Here is a 27,410-nt window from a genome sequence, read left to right on the forward strand (position 1 = left end):
CAGGAAATCATAACTCTATGCCCACTAACATTTTCTCATAAGATTTCTTCCTTCAAACCTAGTATTCTTAATATTAATTGCTTCACTTGAAAGATGTCTACATATTTCAAACATACACAAAGGAAAAGAGAAAAATATAAACACCCACCCTGACCATTCAGATTTAAGAAATGTTTACATTTTGATTCATTTGTTTCTTTTTTAAGAAATAAAGTCATACAGTGGCTCATGCCTGTAATCCCAGCTCTCTGGGAGGCCCAGGCAGGAGGATTACTTCAGGCCAGGAGTTCCAGACCAGCTTGGTCAACATAGTGAGATCTTGTGTCAACAAAAAAAATTGAAAAATTAGCCAGGCATGATGGCATGTAACTGTAGTCCCAGCTACTTGGGAGGCTGAGGCAGGAGGATCGCTTGAGCCCAGGAGGTCGAGGCTGCAGTAAGCCACGATCACGCCACCGCGCTCCAGCCTGGGTGAGACCCTGTCTCAGAACAACAACAACAAAAAAGCAAGCATTATTAAGAGAGTTGAATATGGCCAGGCACGGTAGCTCATACCTGTACTACCAGCACTTTGGGAGGCTGGGGTGGACAGACCACCTTAGGTCAGGAGTTCAAGACCAGCCTGACCAACATGGAGAAACCCCATCTCTACTAAAAATACAAAATTACCCAGGCGTGGTGGCACATGCCTGTAATCCCAGCTACTCAGGAGGCTGAGGCAGAAGAATCGCTTGAACCTGGGAGGCATAGGTTGTGGTGAGCCAAGATTGCACCATTGCACTCCAGCCTGGGCAACAAGAGTGAAACCCTGTCTCAAAAAAAAAACAAAAAAAAAACAAAAAAAAAAACAAAAAAAAAAAACAAACAAACAAAAAAAACAACAACAAAACCCCCATAGTTGAATATTATTTCATTTAAAAATACTAAATGGGCTGGGTGTAGTGGTAGCAGCTCACGCTTATAATGCCAGCACTTTGGGGGGCAGGTGGACCACTTGACCTTAGGAGTTGGAGACCAGCCTGGGCAACATGGAGAAACCCTGTCTCTACAAAAAAATACAAAATTAGCTGGGTATGGTGGCACATGCCTGTAGTCCCAGCTACTTGGGGGTTGAGGTAGGAGAATTGCTTTAACCTGGGAGGTTGAGGCTACAGTGAGCCAAGATTGTGCCACTGTACTTCAGCCTGGGTGATAAACTGAGACCATCACACACACAAAACATTAAATGGCATGCTTTAAATATATGCATCTTAGGCTGGGCATGCTGGCTCACACCTCTAATCCCAACACTTTGGGAGGTTGAGGCTCACAGATCACCTGAGGTCAGGAGTTTGAGACCAGCCTGGCCAATATGGTGAAACCCGTCTCCACTAAAAACACAAAAATTAGCTGAGCGTGGTGGCGGGTACCTGTAATCCCAGGTATTCCAGAGGCTGAGGCAGGAGAATCGCCTGGACCTGGGAGGCAGAGGTTCCCGTGAGCCAAGCTCGCACCACTGCACTTCAGCCTGGGTGACAAGAGCAAAATTCTGTTTCAAAACAAAACAAAAGAAAACAATATACATGTATATGTATCTTACTGTATATCAATTATAACTATGTAAAGTTGTTAAAAATAACTAAAGTGTATACGTATTCAGCACCTACTATATATCAGGCATGAATGATTCTAGGTGATTGGGATACATATTGAACAAAATAGATAAAGATTCCAGCTCTTTTGGACATTACAATCTGGTGGGGCTGTTTTTGACTTGGCAGTTCTCCAACATTTTCAACTAATTCAAAATAATCTCCTACAGTTAATAATAATATACGCTTCAAAATAGCAAAAGGAATGGATTTTAAATGTTCTCACAACAAAGAAATGGTAAGTATTTGAGCTGAAGGACATGGTAATTAGCCTGATTTGACCATTCCATAATGTACATATGTACTGAAACATCACAATGTATCCCATAAATATATAAAATTATTGTCAATTAAAAAACAATGAGGCCGGGCGCGGTGGCTCAAGCCTGTAATCCCAGCACTTTGGGAGGCCGAGACGGGCGGATCACGAGGTCAGGAGATCGAGACCATCCTGGCTAACACGGTGAAACCCCGTCTCTACTAAAAAATACAAAAAACTAGCCGGGCGAGGTGGCAGGCGCCTGTAGTCCCAGCTACTCGGGAGGCTGAGGCAGGAGAATGGTGTAAACCTGGGAGGCGGAGCTTGCAGTGAGCTGAGATCTGGCCACTGCACTCCAGCCTGGGCTGCAGAGTGAGACTCCGTCTCAAAAAAAAAAAAAAAAATAATAATAATAATAATAATGAATAGGCCGGGCGTGGTGGCTCATGCCTGTAATCCTAGCACTTTGGGAGGCCGAGGTGGGTGGATCACCTCAGGTCAGGAGTTCGAGACCAGCCTGGCCAACACGGTGAAACCTGTCTCTACTAAAAATACAAAAATTAGCCAGGCGTGGTGGTGCATGCCTGTAATCCCAACTACTCGGGAGTCTGAGGCAGGAGAATCGCTTGAACCCAGGGGGTGGAGGTTGCAGTGAGCCAAGATTGTGCCACTTCACTCCAGCCTGGGCGTAAGAATGAAACTTCGTTTCAAAAAATAATAAAAAATAAAACAAAATAGGCCAGGCGCAGTGGCTCATGCCTGTAATGCCAGCACATTGGAACACCGAGGTGGGTGGATCACTTGAGGTCAGGAGTTCGAGACCAGCCCGGCCAACATGGTGAAACCCTGTCTCTACCAAAAATACAAAAAATTAGCCGGGCACGGTGGCAGGTGCCTGTCATCCCAGCTACCAGGAGGCTGAGGTGGGAGAATCACTGGAACCTAGGAGTCGGAGGTTGCAGTGAGCCAAGATCATGCCACTGCACTCCAGCCTGGGTGACAGAGCGAGATTCCGTCTCAAAAAATAAAATAAAATAAAATAAAATAATTCCATAATTTAGATCTGGTCTTTATTATCTCAAAAGTATAACATGTTCATTCTACTACTTTCACATTGTAATCATCCTCCTAGGGATTCAAATCCTAACTATCCTTTAAGTCCTAGCTCAAGATCCATTTCCACCATAAAGATGAAATATTAGACCCTTAGTAATAGTCTTCTCCTAAGCATTTAGATTTTTGGCATTTAAATCATATTGTCTGATACTGCTTATTATTGTTTCTTTTCACGCTCTTTACCAGATCTAACATCGCTGAGGATAAGTACTATGACTTACACATTTCCTGTATCCCTCACAGTGTGCAGCAAGTGCAAAGCAAACAGTAGCCATCCTTGGGGTGGGGGTGGGGGGATGATGAGAAATTATTCCAGTGATGGATACATTAAAATGCCCTGACTTTACTACTATACATTATATCCATGTAACAAAATTATACTTGTACCCCACACATTTATACAAATATATATATATATATTTTGAGATAGTCTTGCTCTGTCGCCCAGGCTAGAGTGCAGTGGCGAGATCTCGGCTCACTGCAACCTCCGCCTCCTAGGTTCAAATGATTCTTCTGCCTCAGCCTCTTGAGTAGCTGGGATTACCAGCATGTGCCACCACACCTGGCTAATTTTTGTATTTTTAGTAGAGACGGGGTTTCGCCACGTTGGCTGGGCGAGTCTTGAACTCCTGACCTCAGGTGATCCGCCTGCCTTGGCCTCCCAAAGTGCTAGAATTACAGGCATGGGCAACCGCGCCCAGCTACAAATACATTTATTTTTATTACTATTTATTTATTTATTTTTGAGACGAAGTCTCGCTCTGTTGCCCAGGCTGGAGTGTAACCTCTACCTCCTGGGTTCAAGTGATTCTGCTGCCTCAGCCTCCCGAGTAGCTGGGACTACAGGCGCGTACCACCATGCCCGGCTAATATTTTGTATTTTTAGTAGAGACAGGGTTTCACTGTGTTAGCCAGGATGGTCTCGATCTCCTGACCTCATGATCTGCACATTTCGGCCTCCCACAGTGCTGGGATTACAGGCATGAGCCAGCATGCCTGGCAAATAAATTTTTTTTAAAAGCTACAAGAGGGTTGGGCGTGGTGGCTCATGCCTGTAATCCCAGCACTTTGGGAGGCCGAGGCGGGCAGACCATGAGATCAGGAGATCGAGACCATCCTGGCCAACATGGTGAAACCCTGTCTCTACAAAAAAAATCAGCCAGGCGTGGTGGCGCACGCCTGTAGTCCTGGCTACTCAGGAGGCTGAGGCAGGAGAATCACTTGAACCTGGGAGGCAGAGGTTGCAGGAGGGGAGATAGCGCCAATGTGCTCTAGCCTGGGTGAGAGAGAGAGATTCTGTCTGAAAAAAAAAAAAAAGCTACAAGAGTAGTCTTCCTTAAAGGATTTCACGAAGTTTCCAATAATAGGTTACTGTTGTCTAGGAATTTACAAATACTTTTTTCCATCATTTTACAGTTACAAGCTACTGACAAATTGCTTTTACTTGTTTTATGACAGCAAAAGAGAATGAAGATAGAATAGACCTTGAATTCAAACTGAGTTTTACTGGAATAATGGCTACATCACTTTTGAGCTAGGTAACCTTACATACATCATTTAGCTTCTCTGAGTCCCAGCTGCCTAACTTATAGCATGGACATAATTATCCCCCTCAGGTTGTTCTGAGGACTAAAGAAGATACTAAGAATACAATAGTGTTATGCTCCTTTCTCTTTCCTCATCCCCCATCATAATTTGTTATAAAGATTGGTAAGAAACATCTTCAAGCTCACGCCTGTAATCCCAGCACTTTGGGAGGCCGAGGTGGGCGGATCGCCTAAGGTCAGGAGTTCAAGACCAGCCTGGCCAACATGGTGAAACCCCATCTCTACTAAAAATACAAAAACAAGCCAGGCATGGTGTCAGGCGTCTGTAATCCCAGCTACTGGGGAGGCTGAGGCAGGAGAATCACTTGAACTGGGAGGTAGAGGTTGCAGTGAGCTGAGATCGTGCCACTGTACCACTCTAGCCTGGGCAACAAGAATGAGACAGTGCCTAAAAAAAAAAAAGAAACATCTTCAGACTTAATCTAAAAAGTCCTGATTTTGACATGATTGTGAAATTTTACTTCTGATTTCATGAATTAAACTTTTTAAAAGCCTGGTACAGTGGCTCATGCTTGTAATCCCAGCACTTCGGGAGGCCAAGGCAGGCGGATCACCAGAGGCCAGGAGTTCTACACTAGCCTGGCCAACATGGTCAAACCCTGTCTCTACTAAAAATACAAAAATTAGCCGGGCACGGTGGTGGGTGCCTGCAATCTTGGCTACTTGGGAGGCTGAGGCAGGAGAATCACTTGAACCTGGGAGGAGGAGGTTGCAGTGAGCTGAGTCTGTGCCACTGCACTCAAGCCTGGGCAACAAGAGCAAAATTTCATCTCAAAAAAAAAAAAAAACCCTTAAAAAAATTTTTTTAATATACTTATTGAACCACCCATCAATGTGTACAAGGCATTGATTTAAAACTAATGATAAAAGTGTCAGTATCAGTATGACAGACACAGTTTCTATTAGCACAATTTTATGGACTTATAAGGAAAAAATATACTGAATTACTAAATGTAAACATGGCATAGAATTATGAAGTAAAAATTAATTTTAACATGGAGACACCAAAGTCACCATTACTACAGGCATTTTCTACAATAAATTTAGTAATATGCAAATGAACCAGGTAAAATTTATTTGTATCAATTGAGTGAGCTGCCACAAATGTATCACAGTCATATGACATGAATGAACCTAAGTCACCTACTATACTGCAGAGAATAAAAAGAGCCATCTGACAAATACCCAAGTTATCAGCATAAAGTTGGCACAAGAATGAACAGATGAAAAGAACTGCCTTCGTTTTTCTTCAGTCTACTTCCAACTATCACCATCATCTTACATTGATATAGTGTATCACAGTTTACCAAACATCTTCTCAAATATTATCCCAAAAAGTACAGTGATGAAATCAGTCAGAAGACAGAGAAAACTGAGTTTTAGGCCGGGCGCGGTGGCTCAAGCCTGTAATCCCAGCACTTTGGGAGGCCGAGACGGGCGGATCACGAGGTCAGGAGATCGAGACCATCCTGGCTAACACGGTGAAACCCCGTCTCTACTAAAAAATACAAAAAAAAACTAGCCGGGCGAGGTGGCGGGCGCCTGTAGTCCCAGCTACTCGGGAGGCTGAGGCAGGAGAATGGCGTAAACCCGGGAGGCGGAGCTTGCAGTGAGCTGAGATCCGGCCACTGCACTCCAGCCCCGGCGACAGAGCAAGACTCCGTCTCAAAAAAAAAAAAAAAAAAAAAAAAAAAAAAAGAAAACTGAGTTTTATGGAACATGTCCACTAACAGGAAAATCTAGTCAAAATAGATTTGGACTACTAAGAATGTGGTATTTAAAAATGCTTACATTAGGCCAGGCACAGTGGCGCACGCCTGTAACCTCAGCACTTGAGGAGGTTCAGATGGTGGGAATCACTTGATGCTAGGAGTTCAAGATCAGCCTACAACACAGCGAGACCCTGTCTCTACTACCAATAAAAACATTAGCCGGGCATCATGGCACACGGCTGTAGTCCTGGCTACTCAGGATGCTGAGGCAGGAGAGTTGCCTGAGTCCAGGAGTTTAAGGCTGCAGTGAACTATACCTGTGCCACTGAATTTCAGCCTGGGTAAGAGTGAGACCCTGCCCGCCCCCCCCAAAAAAAAAAATCAATAAATTGGGAGTTTGAGACTATTCTGGCTCGGGAGACTGATTTCTTTTTAAAATCAATAAATAAAAATTTTAAATAAGTATATAAGAATCTAAATACAAAAACTGCATATTAAGAACTAAATAGGGCTGGGTGCGGTGGCTCCTGCCTGAATCCCAGCACTTTGGGAGGCTGAGGCAGGTGGATCACTTGAGGTCAGGAGTTCAAGACCAGCCTGGCCAATACGGAGAAACTCTATCTCTACTAAAAATACAAAAATTGGCCGGGCGCGGTGGCTCATGCCTGTAATCCCAGCTCTTTGGGAGGCTAAGGCGGGTGGATCACAAGGTCAGGAGATGGAGACCATCCTGGCCAACATGGTGAAACCCCATTTCTACTAAAATACAAAAAAAATTAGCCAGGTGTGGTAGCGTGCACCCATAGTCCCAGCTACTCAGGAGGCTGAGGCAGGGGAATCACTTGAACCTGGGAGGCAGATGTTGCAGTGAGCCGAGATCGTGCCACTGCACTCCGGCCTGGTGACAGAGTGAGACTATGTCTAAAAAAAAAAATAAAAAATAAATAAAAAAATTAGCCAGGCATGAAGGCGTGCACCTGTAGTCCCAGCTACTCGGGAGGCTGAGGCAGGAGAATCGCTTGAACCCAGAAGTGAAGGTTGCAGTGAGCTGAGATTGCACCACTGCACTCCAGCCTGGGTGTCGAAGTGAAACTCTGTCTTAAAAAAAAAAAAAAAAAAGAATTAAATGTGGCTGGACACAGTGGCTCATGCCTATAATCCCAGCACTTTGGGAGGACCAGGGAGCGAATCACTTGAGGTCAGGAGTTTGAGACCAGGCTGGCCAACCTGGCAAAACCCTGTGTCTACTAAAAATACAAAAACTAGCCGGGCGTGGGAACACACACCTGTAATCCCCAGCTACTCAGGAGGCTGAGGCACGAAAATTGCTTGAACCTGAGAGGCAGAGGTTGCAGTGAGCTGAGATCATGTCACTGCACTCCAGCCCAGCCTGGGTGACAGAGTGAGACTCTGTCTCAAAAAAAAAAAAAAAAAAAAAATTAAATGGATAATTAAAAATTAAAAATTGCATATTACAATTTTATTTTTTTAAACATATATTTAATGGTCAAAAGGAATTTGAGGAGGAAAAAATGTAAAAACAAACAAAAAACTGGCCACTTTTGTTTAGATTACGGATTTGTATCAAGGTATTATACAACCAGACATGCTATCTTTATACAGAAGCTTAAGTTTCTCTTTAAGGGTAAGGCCATTCCAGCTATTAAATATGAGGGAAAAGAAACCAACGGATCACATTTCCATGTTGGGATCCTTTTACTTAGATCTTCTATGGAATGTGATTAGACCCCCAAGCCTCCAAGAGCAACTAACTATGATAGCATCAGAACCAAATACTTAAAAGACAATTTATTTGTATATTTTGTGAACTCTGGTTTACAACACACTAAGTGATAGAAAATGAAATCTTTTGGAAAGTTTCAGCTTATTTTAGCTGTAATCATAGTAATGAAACAAATATATTTTTGTCCTTTCCTAGAAATTTTTAATGGGGTAGTTATATACTCCAAGGACCAAAGTGGTAGTGACAACAGTAATTTAAATGAGAAAATCCTATGGGAAAGGTGACACTTAGGCAGAGACTGGCAAGGTTACTTACTGAGTCACTCCAGGGCTGACCAAGACATTCTCATTCCAGGACATTCTCATTCCAGGGCTCCATACTGAAATGTTATGTTATGTCACAAAGGCCCCCCACCCCATTTTTTTAAATAAGTATTTTAATTCAATTTCAGAAAAAAATGGTACATGACTTGGATGAGAAAGCATAAAATTAAGAGGCTTTTCTGGAAACGCAAGAAAAAGAAATAACCTTTAATATATTCAATAATTTTCTGGATCTTTCTCTTGTGTCAAAAGCTACATATTTTCTCCTCAAAGCAGCTGCTCCAAGAACTAACTAGCCCTCTTTATCTCTCTCTAGCTGGGATAGACTAATTCTGCTCTACTCCCACCTCTCTTCTTTCAGTAACACTGTGTAGGTGTTAATGGCCTGGCTGTCACCAATGAACAGAATTATCCTTTAAGCCAGCAACTCACAGGCAGTGCCACCCAAAGCCTCACCCCCAGTCCCCAGGGCAGAAGCCACAGAGCTGGCATTGTTTCCAATATCCCAGGAAGAAGGAGCCAAAAGCTGACCTTCAGCACAAATCAAAGCCCAATATGGAGAGAGAATAACTGCTTCTAGCCCCAGATTAGGCAAGCTGTGGGCAAGAAAAGGGGAGATTTGCAGCCACCCCATCTTTAGAAACAAGGGGAAAACTAGACCCTTTTCCACTATTATGGTATAGAAGGTACTCTACTGTTCCAAGGAGATCTGAAAGCACAAAAGGATCTAAACAAATAAAAGAGAACTTTTCCCAGGCTGGAGACAAGAGTGACAAACAGAAAGACGGGTGAATATAATAATGTGTAGGAAGATGATGCTGGAAACCTCAGCTCTTCACACAGCTGCCAGCCCTACAAATAACACAGTAAGAAAAAGGACAACCACTCCAGACTGGTATAGCTGGGGAATCTTCAGGCCTTTTCCTAGGTCCCACATCAAGTGTTGGATCCCATTCCAGGTATGACACATGAGAGGGAAGACGAGTGTAAACTTAGTTGTGTCGATCAGTACTGGCCCCAGACACAGGGACCAATGAGTTCCAAATAAGACTCAAAGTTCCCAGGGAGTAACAAGGTCAACATGCCAAAAAAAGAGATGCCCGCACTCAAAGCAATATCAGTGCCATGGTGGCAGATGGACATTGCCGTGGGAAGAGACCAACTGTAGATAGTGACGTGGGGAGATACGGGATGGCTCGAACCTGCATTCTCTTTTTTTTTTTTGAGACGGAGTCTCGCTCAGTCGCCCAGGCTGGAGTGCAGTGGCCGGATTTCAGCTCACTGCAAGCTCTGCCTCCCGGGTTTACGCCATTCTCCTGCCTCAGCCTCCCGAGTAGCTGGGACTACAGGCGCCCGCCACTTCGCCTGGCTAGTTTTTTGTATTTTTTAGTAGAGACGGGGTTTCACCATGTTAGCCAGGATGGTCTTGATCTCCTGACCTCGTGATCCACCCGTCTCGGCCTCCCAAAGTGCTGGGATTACAGGCTTGAGCCACCGCGCCCGGCCAGAACCTGCGTTCTTATTCCAGAACCACTCCATCTCTTCTTTGGCCGTGGTTCCCAAAGGAACAGCATTTCTGATACAGAGCTGAGGGCTAAAGCAGGCTCAGAGGCAATTATGACCCCAACATGTCTCAGCAAGAGGGCAGCCATCTTGGGTTCCGGTCAGGATGGAAGTGCAAAGCCCATTTTAAATACAGTCTCCCTCAGCTGGGCGTGGTGTTTACGCCTGTAATCCCAGCACTTTGGGAGGCCAAGGCAGGCAGTCACCTGAGGTCGGGAGTTTGAGACCAGCCTGACCAACATGGTGAAACCCTATCTCTCTCTACCAAAAATACAAAATTAGATGGGCGTGGTGGTGCATACCTGTAATCCCAAATACTTGCGAGGCTGAAGCAGGAGAATTGCTTGAACCCGGGAGGCAGAAGTTGCCATGAGCCAATATTGAGTCATTGCACTCCAATATGGGTGGCAAGAACAAAACTCCATCTCATATAAATAAATAAATACGACTCCTTTTGAAAACCTTCCATGATTTCTCCAATAGGTGTGAATATAAAATTATTAACATGAGAAGAGATCAGTTAGGTACTCTTAAATTTGCAATGCCTTTATTGCCACAACTCTAGTCCCAACCACCATCAACTCTAGGTGGTCTCCTCATTTCCATTATTTTCCCCATCCAATCCAGTTTCTACACAGTAGTCAGGACGACTCTTTGAAATAAAAAGTTGACCAGTTACCGTGGCTCACGCCTGTAATCCCAGCACTTTGGGAGGCCAAGGTGGGCGGATCACTTGAGGTCAGGAGTTCGAGACCAGCCTGACCAACAGAGTGAAACTCCGTCTCTACCAAAAATACAAAAAATTAGCCAGGCATGGTGATGCATGCCTGTAATCCCAGCTACTCAGGAGGCTGAAGCAGGAGAATCGCCTGAACCCGGGAGGCAGGGTTGCAGTGAGCAGAGATTGCACCATTGCACTCCTGCCTGAGTGACAGTGCGAGACTCTGTCTCAAAAAAAAAAAAAAAAAGAAAAGAAAAAGTTGTTTGTAGGACTTATCCTGCTGTTAATTTTTTTTTTTCTGAGTTAAACCTTTAAATGACTTCCTATTACTGTTAGAATAACGCCCAAGTCATTTGGGTAATATTACAGGAAAGTTCATTGTACTGTTTTCTCCCTACATTTGAGTGGTTTGAAAATTTTTCTATTAAAGCTAAAAAAAAAAGAAAAAGAAACAGAAAAAGCTGGTCCCAAATCCTTAACATTGCTTAAAAGGCCCTGTATCAGCTGGGCATGGTGGCTCACGTCTGTAATTCTAGCACTCCGGGAGGCTGAGGAGGGTGGATCACCAGAGGTCAGGATTTCGACACCAGTCTGGCAAACATGGTGAAACCCCGTCTCTACTAAAAATACAAAAATTAGCCGGGCATGGTGGCGCTCTAGTTCCAGCTACTCGGGAGGCTGAGGCAGGAGAATCGCTTGAACCCAGGAGAGGTTGCAGTGAGCAGAGATCGTGCCACTGCACTCCAGCCTGGGCGACAGAGTGAGATTCTGTATCGAAAAAAAAAAGCCCTGCATCATCTCTCTGGCCCTAACCTACTTTATCAGAGCACCCTTTTGCTTCCCACACACCAACTGCTGAAGTTCCTGAAATGACCATCTTCCCTAGCCTCCATGCCATCTATTTCCTTTGCCTTTCTTCTCTCCTTTGGGAGTCCTCTTCCCCTAATTCCTATTTATCCCTAATATCTGAGCTCAAAGATTACTTTCCTAGGAAAACCTTCCCAGCTGGGATAAGTCCCCCTGTTACCTTCTCTCACAAACAACTTACATTCTTTGTTTTAGCCTCTGTCTTGGCTTATTGGTATTTATTTGTGTGACTATTTATTTTATTTTATTTTATTTTTTGAGATGGAGTCCCGCTCTGTCACCCAGGCTGGAGTGCAGTGGCACCATCTAGGCTCATTGCAACCTCCGCCTCTCGGGTTCAAGCGATTCTCCTGCCTTAGTTTTTTCTGAGTAGCTGGGATTACAGGTGCCCCCCACCACACCCAGCTAATTTTTGTATTTTTAGTAGAGAGAGATGGGGTTTTACCATGTTGGCCAGGCTGCTCTAGAACTCCTAACCTCAGGTGATCCGCCCACCTCAGCCTTTCAAAGTGCTGGGCCATCGCTCAGGGCCCTGATTATTTTCTTAATATCTGTTTTGCCCAATGACACTGTATAGTCTAAAGGCAGAGTCTGTAACTGTCACTATCAAATCCTTAGCACTCAGTACACAGTAGGTACTAAATTTTTTTGAATGAAAAAATATTAAATCAAGTCTATGCTAATTATTATTATACATTATTAAATTAAAATGCAAGTAAAGCACCCTCCACAGTGCCCAGCTGAAAACAACTGCTCAATAAGTGTGAGCTTTCTTTAATACCGGGCTGCAGTCAGCCTCATATCATTAGTGTGCTTAACCACTCCCTCTTTCCGCACACATTTTTTACACATTTTTGGACTCCGCCAGTGCCTAGCACTAATGTTAGTATTATACAAAGATACTCTGAGTTCACTGAATTTAACTGCCTTTTAAATAAATCCGACTTCCAGCATATTTAGACAGAAGACACAATATGAATTTTTAAAGAGTTTGCCCCCTAAAAACAAACTACAACCGGGCAGACTTCATACAACCACATTCTTTTCTGCATTCGCATCAAAACAAATCCGCAGTTTCCTATCTTTACTTATCTCAAATTACGTACATAGGAACCAACGCTGGATTCCACACGAACATTCATCATTGCTGCCAAGTAATAAACTCTTTTATTACTGGCGGCGAAAAGGGAAAAAAAAAGGCACAAAGAAGAAAATAAGGAAATGTTAAATAAACGAACACCAGGCCTTCAAAACATCAGAGAAAGTGAGTTGTGGGAGACGGGTGAAGTCACTAATAGGCATACTTCGTATCACTGGACCGCGATGGTGCAGCGTTCGCCTTTGAAAATAGAAACATTGTGTAGCGCATAACTTCAAGTTTCGGAACGCCCTGCGAGAGAACCGGGAGCTGTGCCTTCAGCTAGCTCGCGAGTCAAGCCGCAGGGGCTCGGGGTCGCTGCTCACCTGGACTGGGCAGGAGCCTGGCCCGGGCTCCGCCGCCCGCGCCACTTCCCGAGTCGCAAACGCGCGGCCCTCTGGAGCGGGACTCCCCCGACAGCGACGATCCGCGGCGACCCGGCCACAGGCCGCAATCCCTCGGCCCCACTCGGCAGGCGGCCGCCCCGCCCCGCCCTCACCCCGCCGGACGCGGTGCGGCCCCGAGACGCTCACCTCCGGGCACGGCCTCCTGGCTTCGGCCTCACTCAGCTTAGGCACCGCGGGCACCACTTGGCCGCGGGTTCCGCTTGGCTGGAGCCCTTCAGATCCGGAGCGCCGCCGCTCCAGACCGCCTCAGGTTCCGCGGCCGCGCCGCTGAGATCCCGCCAGCCTCTCTCGGTCTTCTCCAGGCGCCCAAGCGCGCGCCGACACCGGCTCCGCGCAGACCCGAGGAGCGCGCGCGGGCGCGGGGGCGCGTCGAGGGGCGGGGCTTGTCGCGGCCGGGCGCTTCAGGTCCCGGCGGGAACTGCGGTAATGGCGGCCTCCCTTTCCCGCCACGGTCCTGGCCGCTGGCTGCCTCCCTGGACTGGGGAGAAGCAGGCAGCTCGGTGTGTGCTCACCAGAGAAACCAGCTTGTGCTTACCCAGGTACCTCCTCAGCCTCTGAAGCCGTGGAGAGACATCCCTGTATTCTGACCATGTTGAACTTGACCTGAGCCCTGTGGCCCTGAACAGCGACGTTGAAGAAACCCTCACCCACCTTTGTGTTCTTTTCTTTCTTTCTTTTTTATTTGAGACGAAGTCTCGCTCTTATCCCCCAGGCTGGAGTGCAACGGCGCGATCTTGGCTCACCGCAACCTCCGCCTCCCGGGTTCAAGCGATTGTCCTGCCTCAGCCTCCTGAGTAGCTGGGATTACAGGCGCCCGCCACCACGCCCAGCTAATTTTTGTATTTTTAGTAGAGACGGAGTTTCACCATGTTGGCCAGGCTGGTCTGGAACTCCTGACCTGAGGTGATCCGCACACCTCCGCCTCCCAAAGTGCTGGGATTACAGGCATGAGCCACCGCGCCCGGCCCCTTTGTGTTCCTGAAAGGACTTACTACACGCAAACGCCCTTCCGCATGTGACTTAGTCACGACTCAAGGATGCCCCCGTGGTTAGCTGTGACAAGGTCAGGCCCAGACTCTCTGAATTCCAGTTCTTCGCCTCACAAATGGTTAGCTGACCTGTCTGTACTCACAATGTGGACAAATCCCGGCTGCCTTGACTTGACAGGCCTTGAGTGAAGCAGCTCTCCCCGGGCCTCTCTACACGGTGACCGAGCCTCAGCCGCAGCCAGCGCGCAGCCCTCCTCATCCGAAAATGGACGGACCCCAGGGAAAACTATCTGTGTAGTCTCATCGCTGCCACCTCCATTCTTCTCCCCACTTCCCCACACCCGGGTCTTTCTAGCCCTGTTCACTCATCTCTGTAAAAAGAAAGCCCTTTTCTGCCTGACTCAGGAGATCGCTGCAGATCTCACGGTTGGAGAGTTCTCCCGATTGCGGTAGCCTCCCACAACCCCCACTCTCAGTTGCAATAGTTTCTTTCCCTTTTCTTGGATATCTTCCACTGAACTCTCTCCTTACGTATATCCAGATTTGTTTTTTATTTTATAGTCCAGCATTCTCCCTATTGCAACAGTCCTTCTTCCTATTGCAATAGTTCTCCGCCCTTATTGCAATAGTCCTTTTCCCTCCTGTTGCAATAATCCTTTCTGAATAAAGTCTCGGTTTGCCTAAATCGGGATTTATTTGTAAGTCTTTAGCGCTGGGACTCGGATTGAGATTGATCCTCACCTACAGACTCATGCCGTTTCCCCCACCACCACCTCCTTCATCTCCTGTTCAGCAATTTTGGGAGCCCGTGGTGAGTTCAAATCTCACTGCTCCTGAGACGGAGTCTGTTGAAGCATAATAAGGAGTTAAATTGATCCCTTTGGGCAAAGAGACTTTTCTTTGACCCTTCTGCGAGAGCTCTTCCGATTTTTTGGTCCCAGCACCATTTAATGAAGACAGGATTCTTCCCTTGTCAAAAATCAATTGACCTTGGATGTATAAATTTATTTCTGTACTCTCAATTCGATTCCATTGATTATATATCTTATCTTTATGCTAGTACCATACTATTTTGATTACTGTAGCTTTGTAGTGGGTTTTGAAATCAGGAACTACGAATCTTCCAACTTGCTCTTCTTTTTCAAGATTGTTTTGTCCCTTGCAATTCCATATTAATTTTAGCTCAGCTTTTCCACTGCTGTTAAAAAAAAAAAAAAGGGAGGGGGGCCACTGGGATTTTGACAGGGATTGCTTTGAAATGGAGGAGTATTGATATCTTCATTTTTTTTTTTTTTTTGAGATGGAGTTTCGCTCTTGTTGCCCAGGCTGGAGTGCAATGGCACTATCTCAGCTCACCGCAACCTCCGCCTCCCAGGTTCTAGCAATTCTCCTGCCTCAGCCTCCAGAGTAGCTGGGATTACAGGCATGCACCACCATGCCCAGCTAATTTTTGTATTTTTAATAGAGATGGGGTTTCACCATGTTGGTCAGGCTGGTCTCAAACTCCCAATCTTATATGATCTGCTGCCTCGACCTCCCAAAGTGCTGGGATTACAGGTGTGAGCCACCACACCCGGCCGGAGTATTGATATCTTAACAATATTAAGTCTTCTACCTGGTGCGATGACTCACGCCTGTAATCTCAGCACTTTGGGAGGCTGAGGCGAACGGATCATGAGATCAGGAATTCGAGACCAGCCTGACCAACATGGTGAAACCCTATCTCTACTGAAAATACAAAAAAATTAGCTGGGCATGGTGGTGCGTGCCTGTAATCCCAGCTACTCAGGAGGCTGAGGCAGGAGAATCACTTGAACTTGGGAGGCAGATGTTGCAGTGAGCCAAGATAGCACCATTGCACTCCAGCCTGGGCCGCAAAGCGAGACCCCGACTCCAAAAATATATAATATATTATATATATATATATAAATAAAGTCTTCAAATCCTTAAGCATGAATATTTTTCCATTTACAGTCATGCGGCACATAACAACATTTTGGTCCATGACTTACAGCATATATGATGGCGGTCACATAAGATTATAAGGCCATATTTTTACTGTATCTTTTCTATATTTAGATACACAAAAACCATCATGTTACAATTGTCTACAGTATTCAATACAGTAACATGCTGTCCAGGTTTGTAGCCCGGGAGCAAGGCTATGCCATATTGCCTAGATATGTAGTACACTATACCATCCAGGTTTGTGTAAGTGCACTCTGTGATGTTCACACAACAACAAAATCACTTACACGACACATTTCTCAGAAGGTACCCCCATCGTCAAGCAATACATGACCATACTTAGACCTTCTTTAATTTCTTTCAGCAGTGTTTTATAGTTTTCCGTGTACAAGTCTCATACCTCTTTGGTTAAATATATTTCAAAGTATTTTATTGTTTTTAATGCTATTGTAAAAGGAGTTTATTTATTTCCTTTTTAGATTTTTTTATTGCCAGTATTTGGAAATACCACTGATTTTGTGTGTTGACCTTGTATCCAACAACTTTGTTGAATTCATTTATTAGCTCTAATCATTTGCTAGAGATGGGGTCTCCTTATGTTACCCAGGTTAATATTGAACTCCTGGGCTCCAGTGATCCTTCGACCATAGTGTCCTGAGTAGCTAGAACCACAGATGTGTGCCACCATGCCCAACCAATTAAAAAAAAAACTTTTTTTTTGTAGAGATGGACTTTCACTGTGTTGCCCAGGCTGGTCTCAAACCCCTGGCCTCAAACTATCCTCCTGCTTGGGCTTCCCAAAGCACTGGGATTACAGGTATGAGATACCACGCTTGGCCTCAATTTTATTTCTTTCTTTCTAATGTGGATGCCTTTTATTTCTTTTTGTTATCTAACTGATTTAGCTAGAACTTCCAGTACAATGTTGAATAGAAATGAAGAGGCTGGGTGTGGTGGCTTATACCTGTAATCTCAGCACTTTGGGAGGCTAAGTCAGGAAAATTACTTGAGCCCAGGAATTTGAGACCAACCTGCGGCAGCGTAGTGAGACTTCGTTACTAGACTTAATTTTTTTTTTTTAAAGAAATGATGAGGCCAGGCAAGGTGGCTCACGCCTTTAATCCCAGCCTTTTGGGAGGCTTAGGCAGGTGAATCACTTGAGGCCAGGAGTTTGAGACCAGCCTGACCAACATGGTGAAACCCCGTCTCTACCAAAAATACAATAATTAGCCAGGCATGGTGGCAGGCACCTGTAATCCCATCTACTCAGGAGGCTGAGGCAGGAGAATTGCTTGAACCCGGGCAGCAGAGGTTGCAGTGAGCCTACATCACGCCACTGCACTCTAGTCTGGATGACAGAGCAAGACTCCATCTCAAAAATGATGAGTGGGTTTCTTTGTCTTGTTCCTAATTTTAGAGAAAAAGCTTTCAGTCTTTCACCTTTGAGTATGATGTTAGCTATATGTTTTTCTTTTTCTTTTTTTTTTTCTTTGAGACAGAGCCTCCCTCCATCCCTGCAGCCCATGGTAACCTCTATTCTACTTTCTTTCATTTTTTTTTTTTTTTTTTTGAGATGGGATTTTCACCAGGTTGCCCAGGCTAGTCTCAGTCTCAGACTCCTGGACTCAAAGCAATCCTCCCACCTTGGCCTTCCAAAGTCCTATGATTACAGGTCTCAGCTACCACGCACAGCCTATTCTACTTTCTGTCTCTATGAATTTGCCCATTCTAGATACCTCATATACATGGACTCCTACAATATTTGTTCTTTTGTGTCTGGCTTATTTCGCTTAGCATAATTATTTTCAAGTTCATCCATGTTATAGCATATGTCAGTATTATCATTCCCGTTTATGGTTGAATAAGATTCCATTGTATGTACATATGACATTTTGCTTATCCATTCGTATGTTGATGGCCATTTGGGTTGCTTCCACCTTTCTGCTATCTTGAATAATGCTGGTATGGACTTTGGTATACAAGTATCTGACTCCTTACTTTCAATTTTTTTAAATTTTTGTTTTATTGTGGTAAGAATATTTATTTATTTAATTTTTGAGACAGCCTCCCTTTGTTGCCCAGGCTGGAGTGCAGTGGTGAAATCTTGGCTCACTGCAACCTCCCCCTCCTGGGTTCAAGTGATTCTCTCACCTCAGCTTTTCTGAGTACCTGGGATTAAAGGTGCCCCCCGACCATGCTCAGCTAATTTTTGTATTTTGAGTAGAGATGGGGTTTCGCCATGTTGACCAGGCTGGTCTTGAACTCCCGACCTCTGGCGATCCACCCACCTTCGCTTTCCAAAGTGCTGGGATTACAGGTGTGAGCCACCGCGCCTGGCCCTTTCAAATTTTTTTTGAGTATATACCTAGAAGTAGAATACGCTATTTCTGTGTTTAACTTTTCAAGGAACAGTCATATTGTTTTCCAAATGGCAGCACCATCTTACATTCCTACCAGCAATGTACCAGTGTTCCAATTTCTCTACATCCTCCCAACACTTGTTATTTTGTGTGTGTGTGTGTATGTGTATATGTGTTTATAACCACCCTGTCCTAATGAGTATGAAGTGTATCTCACTGTGGTTTTGATTTGCATTTCCCTGCTGACTAGTGATGTTGAGTATCTTTTCATGTGCCTATTGGCTATTTGTATATTTTCTTTGGAGAAATGCCTATTTAACTCCTTGCAAATTTTCAAATAGGTTTTTTTTTTTTGTTGAGTTACAGGAGTTTTTGGGTTTTAAAAAATATATATTATGGATAGTAATCCCTTATCAGATATGTGATTTGCGAATCTTTCCTCTGATCCTGTGAATTGTCTTTTCACTCTGGGGTCAGTATCCTTTGATACACAAAAGTTTAAAATTTCAGTCAAATTAATTTATTCTCGTTTTGCCTGTACTTTTGGTGTCATATCCAAGAAAGTATTGCCAAATCCAATGTCATGAAGAGTTCTCTGTTTTTCTCTAAGCATTTTATAGCTTTAGCTCTGACATTTAGGTGTTTGCTCCATTTTGGTTTTTGTTGTTGTTGTTGTTTTGAGACAGAGTTTTGCTTTGTTGCTCGGGCTGGGCTGGAGTGCAGTGGCACCATCTCGGCTCACTGCAACCTCTGCCTCCCAGGTTCAAGCAGTTCTCCTGCCTCAGCCTCCCGAGTAGCTGGTATTACAGGTATGCACCGCCACACCCAGCTAATTTTTGTATTTTTAGCAGAGACAGGGTTTCACCATGTTGGCCAGGCTGGTCTTGAACTCCTGACCTCAGGTGATCTGCCCACCTTGGGCTCTCAAAGTGCTGGATTACAGGCATGAGCTACCACACCCAGCCTTGTTTTTCTATTCTCTATTTATCTCCACTCTATTCTTTATTTCCTTCTGTTGGCTTGAGTTTAGTTTGCTCTTTTTCTAATTTCTTTTTCTGTTGACTTTTTAGTTAGAAGTGCAAACACTCAAATAGGACTGTAAGCTCCTTAAGGGTACAGACTGAGTAATTTGTTTATTAGATACTTTCCAAAGTACTTTTCACAGTAGCTATTTCACAGGTACATAATAGAGTTCAGTGAATGCTTTTTGAATTGACATAGAAGGATGATGGGGGCAGCAATCTGCTCCTCATCTTGCATCCTCTTTACCAATTGGTAGCCCTGCCAACCATCTAGTTCAGGACAGAAACCAAGTGAGCATCTTTGAGCATTTCCTTCCCTTGAGATGAATATCTAGGTCAGCACTGTCCAGTAGAACTTTCTGTGATGATGGAACTCTTTTTGCATCATCCAACACATTGGCTACTAGCAACATTTGCTTATTGAATATTTGAAATGTGGTAGTGTAACTGAGGAAATGAATTTTTTTTTTTTTTCCATCGCCCAGGCTGGAGTGCAGTGGTGCGATCTCGGCTCACTGCAAGCTCTGCCTCCCAGGTTCACGCCATTCTCCCGCCGCAGCCTCCCGAGTAGCTGGGACTACAGGCGCCCGCCACCACGCCTGGCTAATGTTTTGTGTTTTTAGTAGAGATGGGGTTTCACCGTGTTAGCCAGGATGGTGTCGGTCTCCTGACCTCGTGATCTGCTCGCCTCAGCCTCCCGAAGTGCTGGGATTACAGGCATGAGCCACTGTGCCTGGCTGGAAATGAATTTTTAATTTTTGAAATTTAAATAACTACATGTGCTAGTAATCACACTGAACAGTGCATAATTCTAATGTAAACAATTCTTTCTTTTTTTTTTTTTTGAGACGGAGTCTTGCTCTGTCGCCCAGGCTGGAGTGCAGTGGCCGGATCTCAGCTCACTGCAAACTCCGCCTCCGGGGTTTATGCCATTCTGCTGTCTCAGCCTCCGGAGTAGCTGGGACTACAGACGCCCGCCACCTCGCCCGGCTAGGTTTTTTTTTGTATTTTTTAGTAGAGACGGGGTTTCACCGTGTTAGCCAGGATGGTCTCGATCTCCTGACCTCGTGATCCGCCTGTCTCGGCCTCCCAAAGTGCTGGGATTACAGGCTTGTGCCACCGCGTCCGGCTCTTTCTTTTTTTTTACACAGAGTCTTGTTCTGTTGCCTAGGCTGGAGTCCAGTGGTGTGATCTTGGCTCACTGCAACCTCTACCTCCCCCATTCAAGCGATTCTCTTGCCTCAGCCTTCTGAGTAGCTAGGGTTACAGGCACGCACCACCACACCCAGCTAATTTTTGTATTTTTAGTAGAGCCGGGGTTTCACCATGTTAGCTAGGCTGGTCTCAATCTCCTGACCTCAGGTGATCTGCCCCTCTCGGCCTCCCTAAGCACTGGGATTACAGGCATGAGCCACCACTCCTGGCCTAATGTCAACAGTTCTGATTTTGCCTCTTGATTTCAAGTGTTTCTCAAATGTTTCATGGATCTTAAAGATGCAGTCCCATGGATTGCATCCTACACCTCCCAAATCAGGACCATCTCTTCACTGATGGCCTCCCTATAGACTTGCAGTGTCTCACTTTAGCTCCATTGGAAGTACAGCATTTTTTTTTTCCTCTTTTGAGACAGGGTCTTGCTCTGCTGCCAAGGCTGGAGTGCAGTGGAGTGACCAAGGCTCACTACAGCCTCAGACTCCTGGGTCCAAATGATCCTCCTGCCTCAGCCCCCGAGTGGCTGGGACTACAGGTACTTACATCATGCCCAACTAATTTATGGCTCTTGCTTTGGTGTCATGTTTAAGAATACTTTATTCTTTTTATTATTTATTTATTTGAGACGGAGTTTTGCTCTTGTTGCCCAGGCTGGAGTGCAATGGCACGATCTCAGCTCACCGCAACCTCTGCCTCCTGGGTTCAAGTGATTCTTCTGCCTTAGCCTTCCGAGTAGCTGGGATTATAGGCATGCACCACTAGGCCCAGCTAATTTTGTGTTTTTAGTAGAGACGGGGTTTCTCCATGTTGGTCAGGCTGGTCTTGAACTCCTGACCTCAGGTGATCCGCCTGCCTCGGCCTCCCAAAGTGCTGGGATTATAGGTGTGAGCCCCCACGCTCGGCCTATTCTTTTTATTTTTATAAGATCTATTTCATTCTTTCAAAATTTGTTTTGTCATTTTTTGCTCATTAGTTCTTTTTAATCTCTCCTTTATTTTTTAATTTAATTTTATTTTTTTGAGATAGAGTCTCGTTCTGTCACTCAGGCTGGAGGGCAGTGGTGGGATCTTGGCTCACTGCAACCTCCACCTCCTGAGTTCAAGCAATTCTCCTGCCTCAGCCTCCTGAGTAGCTGGGACTACAGGCATGTGCCACCATGCCTGGCTAATTTTTTTGTATTTGTAGTGGAGATGGGGTTTCACTGTGTTAGCCAGGATAGTCTCTATCTCCTGACCTTGTGATCCACCTGCCTTGGCCTCCCAAAGTGCTGGGATTACAGGCATGAGCCACCATGCCCAGCCATTTCTCCTTTATTTATTTAATTTTAAATTATTATAGTTACATAACAGGTTTTTTTTTTTTTTTCTTTTCTTTTCTGGTCAGGGTTTCCCTCTGTCTCCCAGGCTGGAGTGCAGTGGCACTATCATGGCTCACTGCAGCCTCTGCCTCTCAGGCTCATGATCCTCCTACCTCAGCCTCCTGAGTAGCTGGGAATACAGACATGCACCACCATGCCTGGCTAATTGTTTTTTAAAGTTTTTGTAGAGTCAGGGTCTTACTATGTTGCCCAGGCTGGTCTTGAACTCCTGAGCTCAAGTGATCTTCCTACCTCGGCCTCCCCAAGTGCTGGGATTACAGGTGTGAGCCAGTGTGTCCAGCCTAGCTGTTTGTATTTAGGGAGTACATGTGATATTTTTATACAAACATACAATGTGTAATGATCAAATCAAGGTAATTAGGATATCCATCACCTTAAGTCTTGTTTCTTTGTATTAGTAATATTCCAAACCCACTCTTTTATTTTGAAATATACAGTAAGTTATTGTGTATTAATACATAAGTTATTGTATATTAATAATAATTATATCTAGTGTTCAGTATTACTAGATATAATTCCTTCCATCCTCTTTATTTATATTACTTATCTGAATATAAATCTGTGGGTCTCATTCTGTTGTCTATTTTTTTGCTGGCTGTCATGATGATGCTTTTGTGATTTTCTGTTTTTACTGTGAATCATATTCATGGGACTTTATTTTTGTGCCTTCTATTGAAGGTATATTCTGTCTGAGATGATTTATGTTTGCTTCTGCTTTATGCTTAGGATCACTGTTTTTTTTTTTTTTTTTTTTTTTTTTTTTTTTTTTTTTTTTGAGGCGGAGTCTCGCTCTGTCGCCCGGACTGGAGTGCAGTGGCCAGATCTCAGCTCACTGCAAGCTCCGCCTCCCGGGTTTACGCCATTCTCCTGCCTCAGCCTCCCGAGTAGCTGGGACTACAGGCGCCCGCCACCTCGCCCAGCTAGTTTTTGTATTTTTAGTAGAGACGGGGTTTCACCGTGTTAGCCAGGATGGTCTCGATCTCCTGACCTCGTGATTCGCCCGTCTCGGCCTCCCAAAGTGCTGGGATTACAGGCTTGAGCCACCGCGCCCCGCCATGCTTAGGATCACTGTTGACTCAAATCTATTTAACCTGAATTATTGTCGTGAGAGTCTTCATACCTAGCCTTGGTGAATTCAGGCTGTAAACCTGTTGATCAGTGTGTTGTTATGAATTTTCTTTTTTTTTTTTTTTTTTTTTTGAGACGGAGTCTCGCTCTGTCGCCCAGGCTGGAGTGCAGTGGCCGGATCTCAGCTCACTGCAAGCTCCGCCTCCCGGGTTTACGCCATTCTCCTGCCTCAGCCTCCCAAGTAGCTGGGACTACAGGCACCCGCCAACTCGCCCGGCTAGTTTTTTGTATTTTTTAGTAGAGACGGGGTTTCGCCGTGTTAGCCAGGATGGTCTCGATCTCCTGACCTCGCGATCCACCCGTCTCGGCCTCCCAAAGTGCTGGGATTACAGGCTTGAGCCACCGCGCCCGGCCGTTGTTATGAATTTTCAAGGGACCCTCCCACCCCCACACCCTGCCCCCTCACTCCCCACTCTTAGTGTCAGTGTTGGGAAAGGTGGGCAGTTCTCCTGGAGATGAGTGATGGGAAGGTTGGTGGGTTTATTTCTAATTTACTCATACTTAGCGATATCCTTATTGTAGCAGAATTTGTAGGATGATTGCATTAGATTCCATATATTTAGCAGATTTTAGGCCTTACTACTGTCTTTTGTATTTCTCATCCCCCCCCCCCCCCACCCAAGGCGGAGTCTTGCTCTGTCACTCAGGCTAGAGTGCAGTGGCATAATCTCAGCTCAGTGCAACCTCCACCTCCAGGGTTCAATCAATTCTCCTGCCTCAGCCTCCTATGTAGCTGGGACTACAGGTGCCTGCCACCACGCCTCGCTAATTTTTGTATTTTTAGTAGAGATGGGGGTTTCACCATGTTGGCAGGCTGGTCTCGAACTCCTGACCTCTTCCTGCCTTTTTTTTTTTTTTTTTTTGAGACGGAGTCTCGCTCTGTCGCCCAGGCTGGAGTAGTGCAGTGGCCAGATCTCAGCTCACTGCAAGCTCCGCCTCCCAGGTTCACGCCATTCTCCTGCCTCAGCCTCCGGAGTAGCTGGGACTACAGGCGCCCGCCACCTCGCCCGGCTAGTTTTTTGTATTTTTATTTTAGTAGAGACGGGGTTTCACCATGTTAGCCAGGATGGTCTCGATCTCCTGACCTCGTGATCCGCCCGTCTTGGCCTCCCAAAGTGCTGGGATTACAGGCTTGAGCCACCGCGCCCGGCCAGAACTCCTGACCTCTTGATCTGCCTGCCTCAGCCTCCCAAAGTTCTGGGATTACAGGCATGAGCCACCACACCTGGCCTGCTTTTTTTTTTCTTTTTTTTTTGAGGTGGAGTCTCGCTCCGTCACCCAGGCTGGAGTGCAATGACGTGATCTCGGCTCACTGCAACCTCTGCCTCCCGAGTTCAAGTGATTCTCCTGCCTCAGCCTCCTGAGTAGCTGGGATTACAGTCACCTGCCATAATGCCTGGCTAATTTTTGTATTTGTAGTAGAGACGGGGTTTCACTATGTTGGTCAGGCTGGTCTCGAAATCCTGACCTCATGATCCACCCACCTCAGCCTCCCAAAATGCTGGGATTACAGGTGTGAGCCACTGTGCCCGGCCTTGCATTTCTTAAAGCAGAGAAAATAGGTCAAATTCTCTGGGGTTGAGCAAATGCACTGGAAATGAAAGCTGTCTTCGGAGCCTTGCTTACTTGTCCTGGGTTCCTGCTGTGACTTAGCTTTTGATCTGAGCATTCCTTAGTATCTTGCCACCTCTTGCATGTACTGCAGGGTTTTTTTTTTTAAGTTCAAAAAATATTTAACCAGTGTTTTAGTTATTTCCTCTAGTATGTACTGTAGAAAACAGGCAACTCGTCCATATTTCTTTTCTTTTCTTAATTTTCTTTCTGAGACAGGGTCTCACTCTGTTGCCTAGGCTGGAGTGCAGTGGTGAGGTCTTGGCTTACTGCAGCCTCCACCTTTCGGGTTCAAGTGATTCTCATGCCTTAGCCTCCTGAGTATCTGGGATTACATTACAGGTTATGCACCACCATGCCCGGCTCATTTTTGTATTTTTAGTAGAGATGGGGTTTCACCATGTTGGCCAGGCTGACCTTGAACTCCTGGCCTCAAGTGATCTGCCTGCCTTGGCCTCCCAAAGTGCTGGGGTTACAGGCAAGAGCCACTGCGCCCAGCCCCCTTTTTTTTTGAGACGCAATCTCACTCTGTCGCCCAGGCTGGAGTGCAGTGGTGTGATCTTGGCTCACTGCAATCTGAGGCAATTCTTTGCCTCAGTCTCCAGAGTAGCTGTGCCGGGCGCGGTGGCTCAAGCCTGTAATCCCAGCACTTTGGGAGGCCGAGATGGGCGGATCACGAGGTCAGGAGATCGAGACCATCCTGGCTAACATGGTGAAACCCCGTCTCTACTAAAAATACAAAAAATTAGCCGGGCGAGGTGGCGGGCGCCTGTAGTCCCAGCTACTCGGGAGGCTGAGGCAGGAGAATGGCGTGAACCCGGGAGGCAGAGCTTGCAGTGAGCTGAGATCCGGCCACTGCACTCCAGCCCGGGCGACAGAGCGAGACTCCGTCTCAAAAAAAAAAAAAAAAAAAAAAAAAAAAAAAAAAAAAGAGTAGCTGAGATTACAGGTGCCCGCCACCAAACTCAGCTAATTTTTTTTGTATTTTTAGTAGAGACAGGGTTTCACCATCTTGGCCAGGTTGGTCTTGAACTCCTGATCTCATGATCCACCTGCCTCAACCTCCCAAAGTGCTGGAATTACAGGCGTGAGCCACTGCGCCTGGCCTCCTTTTTTAAAAAAAATTATTTTAATTTGTAGAGATGGGGTCTCACTATGTTGCCCAGCCTGGTCTTGAAATCCTGAGCTCAAGAGATTCTCCTACTTCAGCCTCCCTAAATTCTGGGATTACAGGCATGAGCCACTGCAACCAGCCCTTTTTCTTTCTTTTTAAATTTTATTTTAATTTATAGAGATGGGGTCTCACTATGTTGCCCAGGCTGGTCTTGAACACCTGAGCTCAAGCCATCCTCCCACCTCAGCCTCCCAAAGTGCTAGGATTTATAGGCGTGAGCCAACTTGCTTGGCCATATCTTTTTCAAGTCTTTCTTTCTTTTGTCTACAATTTTGGGGTTCAACACATATCTCAGGGTTCATTATCTCTCAGAGGTTTTCCCTAAAATCCCTGCTGGAATTAATGGCCTCTGCCTCATTCTTTCTTATCACATTGTATTGCAGTTTACCAGTTTCTTCCCTATCTTATTCATTCCCTCTATGTCTGTGTGTTCTTTGAGGATTTTTTTTTTTTTGAGACGGAGTCTCGCTCTGTTGTCCAGGCTGGAGTGCAGTGACGCTATCTCGGCTCACAGCAAGCTCTTGAACTCCTGATCTTGGTCTTGAACTCCTGATCTCATGATCCGCCGGCCTCGGCCTCCCGAAGTGCTGGGATTACAGGCGTGAGCCACCGCGCCCGCCTCTTTGAGAATGTTTAAACGTTCTTGATTTTTAAAAATCTGTGTATTTCCTGGCCTAGCAGAGTACCTAATGCCAGTTGGATTTATTTATTTACTTATATATTTTCTAGAGACAGGGTCTCACTATGTTGCCCAGGCTGGTCTCAAACTCCTGGGCTCAAGCTCAGTTGGATTTAAAATTAACATTTGTTACCTCCAGGCGCAGTGGCTCACACCTGTAATTCCAGCACTTTGGGAGGCGAAGGCAGCCAGATCACGAGGTCAGGAGATAAGACCATCCTGGCAAACACGGTGAAACCCCATCTCTACTAAAACTACAAAAAATTAGCTGGGCGTGGTGGCACACGCCTGTAGCCCCAGCTACTTGGGAGGCTGAGGCAGGAGAATCGCTTGAAACCGGGAGGCGGAGGTTGCAGTGAGCCCAGATCGCACCACTGCACTCCAGCCTGAGCGACAGAGCAAGACTCCATCTCAAATAAATAAATAAGGTTAACATTTGTTGATAGTAAATGGTATAGGTTATGGTAACTTGGCCTTCCCAATTTAGGACTACAAAAACAAACAAACAAAAACAAAGGAGGAAAGCACACAAATCCTTTGTATATAATTTGCATACTACACACCTCTGCAGGACACTAGCCTGTTTTTTTTTTTTTTTTCCAAGATGGAGTTTTGCACTGTTGCCCAGACTGGAGTGCAGTGGTGCAATCTCAGCTCACTGCAACCTCCACCTCCTGGGTTCAAGTGATTATTCTGCCTCAGCCTCCCGAATAGCTGACATTACAGGCGTCTGCCACCATGCTCAGCTAATTTTTTGTATTTTTAGTAGAAATGGGGTTTCACCATGTTGGTCAGGCTGGT

General features: G+C 45.5%; 1 protein-coding gene and 1 pseudogene across 2 annotated transcripts in view; both read right to left on the minus strand.

Annotated features, from left to right (window-relative positions):
• The window catches only part of UBXN2A (UBX domain protein 2A), a 68,556-nt gene extending 55,106 nt beyond the window's left edge, over window positions 1–13,450 (minus strand). Inside the window, exon 1 of one of the 2 annotated variants that reach the window (XM_010358482.2) lies at window positions 13,215–13,450. The gene's annotated coding sequence lies outside the window, so the exon portion shown is untranslated. Of the gene's footprint in view, window positions 1–13,007; window positions 13,136–13,214 lie in introns of those variants that run through there. The other variant, XM_030921735.1, reaches the window with a different exon arrangement.
• LOC104658443 lies at window positions 9,228–10,044 on the minus strand (annotated as a pseudogene).
• Window positions 13,451–27,410: the final 13,960 nt, after the last annotated feature.

This window comes from Rhinopithecus roxellana, chromosome 17 (genome assembly GCF_007565055.1).
Source record: "Rhinopithecus roxellana isolate Shanxi Qingling chromosome 17, ASM756505v1, whole genome shotgun sequence".
NCBI lineage: Eukaryota > Metazoa > Chordata > Mammalia > Primates > Cercopithecidae > Rhinopithecus > Rhinopithecus roxellana.